The sequence below is a fragment of the Cavia porcellus genome, unplaced genomic scaffold (genome assembly GCF_034190915.1).
Source record: "Cavia porcellus strain 051 isolate PalLab524CR breed Dunkin Hartley unplaced genomic scaffold, mCavPor4.1 scaffold_6, whole genome shotgun sequence".
Taxonomy (NCBI): domain Eukaryota; kingdom Metazoa; phylum Chordata; class Mammalia; order Rodentia; family Caviidae; genus Cavia; species Cavia porcellus.
Window position 1 is genome coordinate 21,210,541 of NW_026947489.1, and position 12,071 is coordinate 21,222,611.

General features: G+C 44.7%; 1 protein-coding gene across 1 annotated transcript in view; it reads left to right on the top strand.

Moving 5' to 3' along the window:
• Abhd2 (abhydrolase domain containing 2, acylglycerol lipase) overlaps positions 1-12,071 on the top strand; it is a 103,242-nt gene that overhangs the window by 36,102 nt on the left and 55,069 nt on the right. The gene's annotated exons all lie outside the window — the stretch shown is intronic.

Below are 12,071 nucleotides of genomic sequence, written 5' to 3' on the forward strand. Positions count from 1 at the left end.
TTGAACTTGTAGTCCTCCTGCTAAGCCTCTGGAGTGCTGGCCTACAGGTGTGGACTACCATGCCTCGCCTGCCACATTATCTTTATAAGGCACAAAGCTGATCACATCCCTGCCCCGCTTTAGACTGTAGGGGCTCTTCACTGTAGTGTAAGGTCCAGCCTCAGGCTTGCCCTCTCCTCTCCCAATGCCAGTGTCGTGGACACATCAGAGCCCTCCACATTTCCTGACACCATATGTTCTCTCCTGCTTGTGTCTTCCAATCATGTTTCTTCTACCTGGAGTCCCCTCATCCTTCCAGAGACCACAGGTACCCTCTCTTTGAAGAGATCTTTGAGGAAATCCTCCTCCACATGCAGACTGGGTGGTTCTCTTTGTTGACAGAAGCCTCTTGTACTAAGGGAAGCCTCCAGCAATGTCATTAGAGGTTTCGTTCATTTATATCAAATTTATTTGAAACCTATATTCTATGATAAGTAGTGATAAATAGTGAAGTAATTACTATTAAGTCCAACAAAAATAACCAATACTTTTGATTCATGGATGCCTCCTATCCATTGGCCACTGAATTCAGTGATTCCCATATAGTGTCTTTTTTTCATCCAGGTAAGACTGACTGACCTTCATAGGCTGCCTTGGTGACAGCTGAAGGATAGTAACCAATTGATAGTGGACAAGAGGTCTCACGAGACAGACTCACAAGCTGAGATCCCTGTCTTAATCATGTCCCTTTATGTTTATTTGTAATGTAATTTATTCAATCATAAATCTACCCCATGTGTTTTCTTTTATCTTCAAAACAGCCCTACAAAGCTGGTATTATTGTCCCTTCCCCTGCCTCTGCCCTCTTAGCACAGAAATAAACCCAACTCAACAAAGAGAGCCACAGAGCTCTCAGGGCTGTCTTCGACCACGGTCCTAGTTTTCTGCCATGTATCACTGCCCAGGACTGTGCTCAGTACTTAGTAGGTGCTCAATCAATGTTTGTTGGGTGGATACATTGGACTGTGAATACCATGGTTTTAACCCAAAGAAATAATTTTAACAAAAATACATTTATTTGTTTATTCTTGGTCCCTTTTTCCTGATCCACCAGGGAAATGAGCCCCTTGTGATATGAATTGCAAATATTAGTTCCTGGTCATTTGTCTTTTGACTTTGCCCGTGGTAGAATTTGCCATGCAGAATTTCTGCTTAAATCTTTGATAGAAAGTGACAGAACACATTTATCTTCACTCCTTCCTGAATCCCCCTAAAATGATAATGAAAGAAAAGGAACAAATTCTTAAGCACAAACTGACTTAGCAGACCCTGAAAAGTAGGAGCCCAAACCTGCATGAGGGGGTCCTACAAGGACCAGGAGGCACCGACTGCTGGATTTGGGGTGAGGAATGTGTCAGAGGACCTAAGAACTGGCAGGAAGTTGCAGTCACCCCTCTTCTTCCCTTTCACACAAGTGACTGCCCAGATCTATGGCAGGAGGTGGCCTCCCAAAAAAGGCCCAGAAGCATTCTCAGTTAGGGATCCACTAGCAGGGTAGCTGGAAGCCCCGGTGGAGAGGCTGCCTAGACAGACAGACGAGATGGCTGTGTGCCAGCGTCTTAGCAGGGAGAGCAGATAGCTGTGTGAGGGAAAATGGTCAGCTGAGGAAAGCCTGGACCTGACAAGAAAGAAGCGAAGGGAACAGGCTGAGGTGGACAGAAGTAAACCTGTGGGGCTGGTCCTCAGGAACAGGAGAAGAGGCACGCACGTGTGACAGGAGGAGGAGAAGCACCCAGAGGACAGGAGAGGGCTTCTAGAGCACACATCAAGATTAGTAGGGGGATTTGAAAGTGCAGCTAAGGATCTCCCCCAGAAGGCAGGACAAAGACCAAAATATAGTGGGAAGTAGAAGAGAAAACTGCAGGATCAGTCCAGGCAACCGAACACCCAAATAAGATCAGTTCCAGAAAGAGGCCAGAGAAAATGTGCAGGGGAACATTGAAGCGATTTCCCATCACCATCCTGGACTATGGGACTTGACACTCCAGATTAAGTATTAAACAGTGACACCTGCCCCAACCTTTGCCTTTGTGTTCTGTATGCAAAGCGAGACTTTGCTTTTGCAGAACTTTCTGGAACATGCTTATCTGCTCAGTTTTGAGGTACTCTGCTGATAAGAATGAAGGTCTGGGGGCTGGGGATTTAGCTCAGCGGCATAAGCGCCTGCCTTGCAAGCAGGCAGTGGTGAGTTCAATCCCCGGTACCCATAAAAAGGAAAAAGACAAAAAAAAAAAGAATGAAGGTCTGATCCTCAGTTCCCTGGCTCCCTAGAAGGTAGAGTTGTCGCCCATTTGAGGAGACGCTGACCGTGCTCCCGTACCGTGGGAGAGGCCTGTGCACATGCTGTCATTACCATGGCTTCTCTCAGCTCTGGGGACTGTGTTCCTCTGCTCTAAGCTCCATGGGGCTGCGTCATTTCTTTCCACGTTTCTGCCCAAGCCTCACCCTGCTCAGGAAGCAGTGGCCCTGTGTCCCAGTAGGACCTGTGACCTGCTTCTGGCCTTGTTCTCTGGAAGCTCTTATCTTTGTGCTTTGATCTTCACATCCTATTATGTAAAGATTGTTCTAAGTGTAAAAAGGAAGAGCTATTTATAATCCACCACCCCCCCTGCTTCTGGGGAATTGACCTTCCCACTGAGCTATATCCCCAGTCCGATTTTATTTTTATTTTGAGACAAGTTCTCGTTAAGTCACCCAGACTGGGTTTGATCTTGAGATCCTCCTGCTTCGGCCTCCCAGAGTACGCCACTCAGCCCACCTTCATTCATTTTGATCTTTTGCTTTGACAGTGCTCCAGTGAATCATTTTGTATATATGTCATGGTGAAAATGTGCCAGTGTCAGATAAAAACCTAGAAGTGGAATTGGTGGGTCACAGGGGGTGTGCATGGGAAACACCACCAGCTGTTGCCCTGAGGTGTATCCAGCCAGCACTGTGTAGTAGGACTTGTCTCCCCGATACCCCACCCACAAGTCAAGGTAACCCTACTTTTTTTTTAAAATTTTATTTAAAGAAAGAATAAACAAAACAGAAAATGCTAGAAATAATACATACTTCCAAAGAAGAAATAAACCATAAGAAATCACTAGTTGATGTTTACATATTGTCCTCTTACAAATAGTTGCTGAAGATACTAAAGTGGAGCATATAAAGTGGGAATTCAAACAGCAAGACTGCAAACAGTTCTGTTCAGCTGTCCAGCATAAACATGTAACATGGTTATCAATCCTGTACACTTAAACATACATGCGGTTATCCATATCTTCATATAGTTGAGATTAAGCAAACCAAAGCAGGCTAAAATCACTCTGAACAAAGTTTAATAGTACTGCTGGATTTCACATCATGACACTTCGGGATGGGTACTGTAGCACTATGTACTGTGGTGTCTTTTTTTCTTCAAAGTATCTGGTTATTTCATCATGCATCGTAAGATCAGTTCTTGTACACTGTTCATAGGTTCTACGCATGCATGAGTCTTAACATATATTTCTATCCTTTCTAGGGGGAAACAAAGCAGGACAAAACAAAACATATTCATATAAACACATAAAACAAAAAAGAAATATAAAACCACTGTACAAGGAGTTCTACCATGGTTACTGTGTTGTCTCTTGTTATCTTCAATAGAATTGGCTATAGTAACCCTATTTTTTGACATTTTCCAAACTGGTAGGTGACAAATTTTCCTCACTGTGGTTTTAGTTAGTACTTCTTTAGTGCACATTTTTTATATACTTAAAAGCTATTTTTATTTCCTTTTCTAGTAACTGCCTGTTGGTAGCCTCTGACCACTTTTCTCTTGGCTGTTAGCCTTTCACCTGATGCTTTGAGAGGGCTCTTTCTGTACCAGGGAAATGAGCCCTTTGTGATATGAATTGCAAATATTTGTTCCTGGCTTGACATTTGTCTTCTGACTTTGCCCATGATAGCATTTGCCAGGTAGAATATTTTAAAATGTGTGTTTAGTCAAATCTTTCAGTCATTTCTTTTTTGGCCCCTGGGGTTTTTGGTTTCTTTAGAAAGGTCATCTTCACTACAGGTTGTTTTTTATTTTTAATTTTATGGAAAAAAGATAAAATAATATTTCATAATAAAATATTTGGAGATAACAATAGTACGTTGCGTATTGTTATCTTTAAACTACTAAGAGACACTAATAATATAACTGACTTGCAGAATTGTTCTTATTATTTTTTACAGTTTAATGTGTTTTAATAGCAAAACTACAGAAACAGCACAGAAAGAGTGACAACATTAAAAACATACTAGCATGTAAGGCAACTTAGAAAATTATAGTGACTGAATGGAACCCACTGCGTGACAGAAATGCTATGAACACCATTTAGTTGCTGTCAATAAGAAATTTACTTATTTTTTAAAAATCCAAATGCTAGCATTGTCCAGAGAATTTTAACAGATTTGTGTTTATAATTGTTACAAAGTTGAAGTGCTGAAATTGTTCATTGAAACATTTTGACTTGCATTGATGCTTTACATCCTAACATGAATATTAAAAATTCACACACAAATGAGAAAGGAAAAACTGCCAAAACCTGATTTCTGTCCCCTATTTTCCACTCACAATCGTGTATTTAGGTACCTTTTGACCTCACAGGGAAAAAATATCTAACATTCAGAACTACCAATAACAAAGAGAAGAGAAAAAATATTTTTGAGCCTGAAATTTTTCTCACCATGGCCTCTTAAGCATGCTCTCCATGAATGCGGTGTGCTGATTGGATGTCTTTTGGCATAATTGTTACACATTTGGCATGGATGGCACACGGGTTGGTATTTGCAGGGTTATTTTTAAAATTTTTTTTCTGGCCGGGGATATGGCTCAGCGGCACAAATGCCTGCCTGGCAAGTGCAACGTTGTGAGTTCAATCCCCGGTACCAAAAAAAAAAATCAGAAATTTCCCCTGTCACATGTATGACTTCATTTTTATTTTGAAATGTTTGATCCTTCCAGAATTTACTCTGAGATGCAGTGTGGCTCCAATTTACCTTTTGTCTAGAAGGCTACCCTTTGCGCCACACCATTTATTGAACCATCCATCTTTACCCCATTTATTCAAATGCCACCTTTTTCTCCAACTGAATTTCCAGCTGGACGTATTTAGTTGTATTTCAGCCTTTTATATGGTCGATCCTGGAAATGTAACGTAGGCAGGCTGCGGAGCAGTGGGAAGCTGCGAGGGCCCTCTCTACTCCTCTGTCACAATGTCCTTGGCTGTTTAAAACTGCCTTATTTACCCTTGCAAACTTTTGAATGATTGTTTAATAACGAATTTAAAGATCCTCAGTATTGGTGTTTAGTTATAGGTGCCGTTTTCAATCCCTGGAGCCTAAAGAGCGTCGTGAAGTTTCCTTCTTACTCTTCATCTCATGACTGTCAATAGAGTCAAGTTTTTAAGTGTGGCTTCTTAGTAATGATCTATATAATTACTGACAAAAAAAGCTTAATCATTTTTTTTTTTGTACCAGGGATTGTATCTCACACTTGAAAGGGAGGTGCATATGCCACTGAGCTAAATCCCTGGTGCCCCAAAAGCTTAATTTTTATTAAACATTTTAAGCACCCATTTCCTTTTCTAATATCTTAGCATACTATCTTGTGGGTTATTTTCTACACACAGAAGGACAGCAAGATAGAGTACTAAGTGCTGATGTCGAATGTCAACGTTTAATGCCTACAGTCATCTCTTAATTAGAGTGGTTTAAAAAGCATTCCTGTAAGTAATTCAGGAACTTTACATTTAGATGCCCCAGTTTTCCCCATTAGGAATAGTGGGAGACATGACAGGATTTTCCAGGGTTGTCTTGCCTCTCTCCTGAGCCTGGTACAGATGTTGAGGTGGCCTGGGAAGGAGCCAAAGGCAAGCCTGGGTTGGGCAGAGAACAGGTGACCGGCCTACATGTCTCCTGGACAGGAGAGAGGTGAGTGAGGGCAGCAGGACGCAAAGGTGTCCTGTGTTTCGTGTGTCAACATGAGGCCTTTTGCTCAGCCCAAGTAGTTTTTTCAAATCCATAAGTTTGCAGTAGGAAAGATTAGGCAGAGAATGGTGTTTTCCAGGAAAAGTCTGGCAAACAGTGCATTTGAGAGCCCTGTGCTCAGCACTTTGGCAGCCTGGTTCCAAGAGCGCCTGCACAGCCTCCCGAGCAGAAGTAACTAATCTTTGACTAGCTCTTTGCAGGGTGACGTTACAGGTGACATTAATCAGGTGAAACCGTAGAACCTCTCACTGAACCACAACTCATTTTAAAGCACAGCCAGGTGTGGTGGCAATCCCAGCACTTTGGAGGCTGAGGCAGGAGGATCACTGCAATTTCAAGATCAGCCTGGGCTACAAAGTGCATTCAAGGCCAGCCTGAACTGCATAGCAAAACCCTGCCTCAAAAAGACAAAAGACAAAACAAAACAACAACAATAAAAAAGCATAGAGCAGAAACCGTGGAGAAATGCAGTATAGTATACGTGAGGATTGTATGTGCATCTGGGTACAGAGTGGTGTGGCCAGACCTAGGTGCTATTTGTGCAACAGGAAGATAATGGGGTCAGATACATTTAACATGTGGATAAAGTTCTAAAGGTTTTTTTTTTTTTAAACTGGTCTTCTTTGAACTTTAAAAAGTTAAGTTTTTTTTTTTTTCCTTAGGGCAAAAAAAATGTGTTTTCATTTTCAATGGTTTTATTGAAAGTCACTGTTCTGTTCTAACATTCATGTTTAATAGCTTGCACTGCAGGCTTTGAGTCAGCCCAAGGTCCATCCCTCCTGCAGTCATGAACCAGTCACAGGCTCAGAGGACGGTTTCTATTGTGTGTCTTCAGGCTGCTCTTGGTCACCTCATGTGGAAAGGGAACAGTTTCTGCACTGGAATTTTCTTGTTTCGAATCCTGCAAATCAGGAATAGAATATTTAGAAACTGCAAATGTAAAATGCAGCAGCTGGGAGCAAGCGTTTGGCTCCCATGGGGAGAGAGGCTGTGTTCAAAGGGTATTTCTGACGTGTCTATGAATGGGCGTTTGGGAAGCTGCACAGCAGACAAAGACTCAAGATGTTTGTCCTTGAAGCTGGTGAGGAAGCTGCCCCAGCCTCCGCCCTGCTTTCCCAGCAGGACTGTGGGTACACAAGCAGGGCCTGTCACAGCTGCCTGCCTCCCAGAAAGAAGGGGCTTCTCGGGGACTGTGGCCTGGGGGTGGGGGAGGCCCCCTGGGCTGGGTTCTCTGCAGACTCAGTGTTGCCTCCTGGCTTCAGGTCAGACCAGCGGGAAAGGGAGCTGGATAGGCAGTCTGTTAAGGGCAGCAGAAGTCCTGGGCTCCAGACCTGTGGAGGCAAGGCTCGGGCCCCTCCTGCCTAGGATCAGTGTGGACAAAACATGCCCTGAACACTGAAGGTTCTGCTGCTTCCTGACTCTCTCACCTCCCCTGAGCACACACATGCACACATACACGCATACACATGGAGACATACACAGACACACAGAGGAAGGTAGATTTTATGACCTCTGGGGTTGCTCCTGGTGTCCTCCTGCTTTGGCATCCAACCTAACAAGTTTATTCTTACTCGTTAGAGCGGGATAAAAGTGTCCCTCCAAACAAGATGCCAGTCAGCTTTCCAGAAGGGCCTCCTCTTTCTCCTAGGGTCTCATTGCAGAATGATTTTACTAACATTCCAGCCTTGTATTAGATTTGGGTTTTTTTATTTGGTTTGGTTGTATTTTTTTGTTGTTGGTGGTTTTTTCTTGTTTTTGTTTTGTTTTGTTTTGTTTTGGTACCAGGAATTGAACCTAGGGCCTTGCACTTGCCAGGCAAGTGCTGTACTGCTGAGCTACATCCCCAGCCCTCTGACCTTGTATTAGAAGTAACAGTGTGAATATTCAGATAATGACCCTCCAGATGAATCTCTGTAGAAAAAGAAAGAAAAAAAACTCTACTAACATCAGAGGGCAGTTGCATTTTGAAAAATACATAAAGCCAAAGAAATGGCTTTCCTCCTGAGTTTGTGTGAAAGACACCAGCGACATTTCAACAAATTCAATTATAAATTTGAGCCAAGTGTGATGGCACGTGCCTATAATGCTAGTACTCTGTGAGGCTGAGGCAGGAGGACCACACACTTGAGCCCAGACTGAATATCTTAGTGACTCAATGTGGTGAGTTAACTAGTGGTCAGCTGGTAACACCCAGCTGAACTGAATCGGCGTGGTTCTGGGCTTGGAGGGCCCACCTGCGCATTGCTGACAACAGCATAAAAGGATTAACTGGAGGGGAGGGTGGTGTGTGTGCTGCTGGTTCTCCTGCAGAAGTTTGTCACGCTAGTTTTCCAAATACGAACTCAGCTAGTCTCGTCATCAGAGGAGCGTGAGTCCTCACTGTCCCTGAGGATGGCTGCGGTCCTTTTGAGAGGAGCTCTGGTCCTTACTTTGAGTATCACTTTTTGGCTCCAGTGCAGATCCTTCAGCTTGCTGGCACAGGTCCTTCATCACACTGGCACAGATTCTAGCTTCCACCACTGGCCTTTGGGCTTTCCCAGCACAGATCCTTGTAGAAGACTTGCATGAGCATTGTCAAGGGCGCTAGGCCTCCAGCTGGACCTGTGAAGAACACTGTTATGGCTCTAGGTCTTCAATTGGACTCCTGCAGGACATTGCTGTGGGATCCAGGCCCTCAGCTGGATTCTTTGGGTCTCTACCGTGTGGACAGATCGCTTGCACTCTTCTGCATTTGACTCTTTGGAAGAAAATTATAAAATAGTCCTATAAATTATATATCCTGTGTTAAATCTAATTCCTTGTAAACCCCGACTACAACAGTTGGTGAAACTGAGTTTTAAAATTAAAAAGAAGAAAAGAAGAAAGGGGGCAGGTGAAGGAATCCAACTACTGCCTCCTGACCAGAGACCCCACTCACCTGCCCTGGCACCGCTTCACCTGGTGACTCCTGTCTTTGTCAGCCCCGCCACTGATGTCAGCCCGTATCATTATTCAGTCTGCTACTCCCTGTGCATTTCCAAGTCTCATCCTTGACTTTTTCCCAAGCAGCATCCTTGGGCAGCATCCTTGGCAGAACCACACCCTATTCTCCCTGTGACCCTACAAAAGAGTCTGTAACATGCTCTGCACGAGAGCAGCTGGTCTGGTCTCCAGCCCAGAGAGTCCCTCACAGGTTTTTTTCTGCAGTGACCTGTCCTGTTGAACTTGAACCTCTGCTTCTTTTCCTCCTTTTTTCCTAACAGAGGGAATAAGGAGAGGAAAAAAGAGGGAAAGTCAGAGGGGAAAAGGCTAGAATCGTAGCTCAGGGAGCTAAGTTCAATCCCCAGTACCACAAAAACAAAATAAAATAAAAAAGCAAGTTCAGTTATTGATTTGGAGTAACATGATATGATTAAGTAGTTTGACAGTTGGTCATACAGGAAAACACTGGCACAACAATGTTAAATTGTGATTTTGCTTTCTAACGGGGGCTCTGGGAGCCTTGTGTGTGGCCTGGGTCAGAGGTCTGCCCTCTGTCCTGGTTGTGTGGCTCCAGGGTCCAATCTGTTGTTCTCATCTATAAAATGGGGGTGATGCCATTGCTTAGAGTAATAGAACAGTGAGTGTGACAGCCCAGCAACTGAGAAACCTCCTGCCTAAGCAGGTGTTGTGGTACACGCCTGGGAAGCTGAGGTTGGAAGCTTGTGATGTGTGCAGGGCCAGCCTGGGCAATTAGGAAAAGATAAATCAGAACCAGTGTCAGGTATGGTGGTGTGTACCTGTAATCCCAGCACTTGGGAGGCCGAGGCAGGAGAATTGCCATGAGTTTGAGACCAGTGTGGGCTGCATAAACAAGTTCAAGGCCAGCCTACACTACATAGTGAGACCCTGTCTCAAAAAGAAAAGAAAAAGAAACCACAGGAAGAAGAAATGCTCCTGCTTTGAGAAGCCTGAACTGCGTTTCCTGGACTGAGCTAAGCAGATACACCTCAGCCCTGCGGTCGCACCTGTTGGGCATCTACGCTCCCAGCCATGACAGCAGCTGCCCAAGTGTCTGTCATGTCCCCAGCTCCGAGTACAAGCCCTAGAAGAGCAAAACACCACGTTTCACTCCACTCTCCATGTGCCTTGCACATCACTGAGTTTTGCTGAGTTGATCTGCAAGAGCCAACAGAAAAGCCGGGCCTTGGGCTCAGCCCGATGCTGCCGCAGCTGGCACTGAGGACAACTGTGGTCTCCTTGGTAGGGGTTCTCGCTGCTCATGTCACTCTCAAAACACATCTCTGGGTCAGAGCAAAGGTCACCAGGCAATTTCCGGCCTGGAGATGAAGATTTGGTTTGGCATCTCTGCGTGTGTCGTGCACAGTGTGGAGGCCTACCGAGGAGAGCACTGTTGTCCCCGTCTCCAGAAACTGAGTGCACAGGGAGTAAGCAGTGACTACAGAAGCTTTACATTTGAGGAAGGTACTACAGCAGAATACACATGGCCATCATTCCCCTCAGAATATCCTCTCCGGCTCCAAAATCACTTATCCTGTTGTTCTTGGCAATTTGCAGTAAACTTATGCGATGTTTTTTAAAATTTAAATACTCACTGTGTTTGGTATCTTTCAATCACTTTGTATGTCCCAGCATGAGCCAGCTGGGTATCCTGGCATGAAGCCAGCAAGGACGTACGCACTTATGGGGAGTGAGGGGTGTGCGGGGAGCTTGGTAGCCCTGACAGAGTGAATTCTCCCAAGGGAAAGCATACTCCTCTACTTCTTGCCCCTGTCACCATAGTGTCCCTTTGGGACTGGGTTCTGCAGGCCAAGGTGTGTAGTGGCAGGCCGCATTTGTAGAGCTGAGCGGCCTATTTAAGAACCAAGTCAGGCCTGAGACTCTTGAGGCTTTCAGGTGGTACAGGGGTCACAGGTGCTTCTCCTTGAGCCCTGCAGAAGAAGCTGCAATACTGATATTTCATTGTTACAAACTCCCAAAAGATGGTCATGCACCTTGCCAACTGGCGTTTTAAAATAAATCTCAAAAATGAGTTCAGGCAAACACTGGAGGTGACTGTGGACATCCCAGGAATCCTGCAGGCAGGCAGAGCGCCTGTGCTCCTTCTCCCTTTGCTTGAAAAGGAGGTAGACTTTGGAGACAGCCTTTAAAGTGGCCCACATCAGGATGTGCACATGCTAATTGGATCTATTTTAAAAATTATAGGCTGGCTTCTCACTGTGTGAGCTATGACAAGCCCTATTTACACTGGCTTCAGTGGCGCCAGTTTTTTTTATTAGTAGGAAGAGTGTCTGGAATGAATGCATCTGTCTGTCCTCTTTATGTCTGTTTGATGACCGAGTAAGCCCTGGACGCAGTGTTAAGGCCTCGGTGTAAATCTCCACTCTGCTGTCGCGGAGCAGTATGACTGAGACCAGGCCATTAACCCCATAGTAAAAGAGGGTTAACAACATCAGCCCCTTTCACAAAATCAACATCAAAAGCAAATGAGATGTGTACAAAAAACAAACAAACAAAAAACCAACTTTGAAAAACTGTACAATGCTGTGAATAACAGAGAAGTTTTATTGTGTTCTCTGTCCAAAGAAAACAGTAAATAAATTCATGGTAGAGCCATTATTAGTACCTCAAACATCCCTGGCTTCCTCTGTTAAAAGGCTTCCTTTGTTGGGGGAATATCCTTAAGGTGTCTTAAGTCACCACGGGAGGTGCCCAGGATTCTGTCCAAGTGATGTCATTTCTGGGCTCTTGTCTTGCTGTGCGCGTCATTCTTGTAGGTAACCAAAGCACAGTAACTATTTCGTCTCGTTCCTTGCTCCTCTGTGAAATGTGACCCTTATTCATCCCTTGTCATGGGGAAGGAGCAAAGGCCTGCCCAGCCTCCTCAGGCCCTCTGCGGCTCCTGCACGTAGGGTCTCCCCCTTTGTGACCCTCACTTTTCAGCTCACTCATCTCCTTTGTTGGTCTCTGGTCCCAGGTTGGTCTGGGAAGGAGGAATACGTGGGAACAGAGAATGAGCTGGAATCTTACCACTTGCACTCCCATTGAGATTG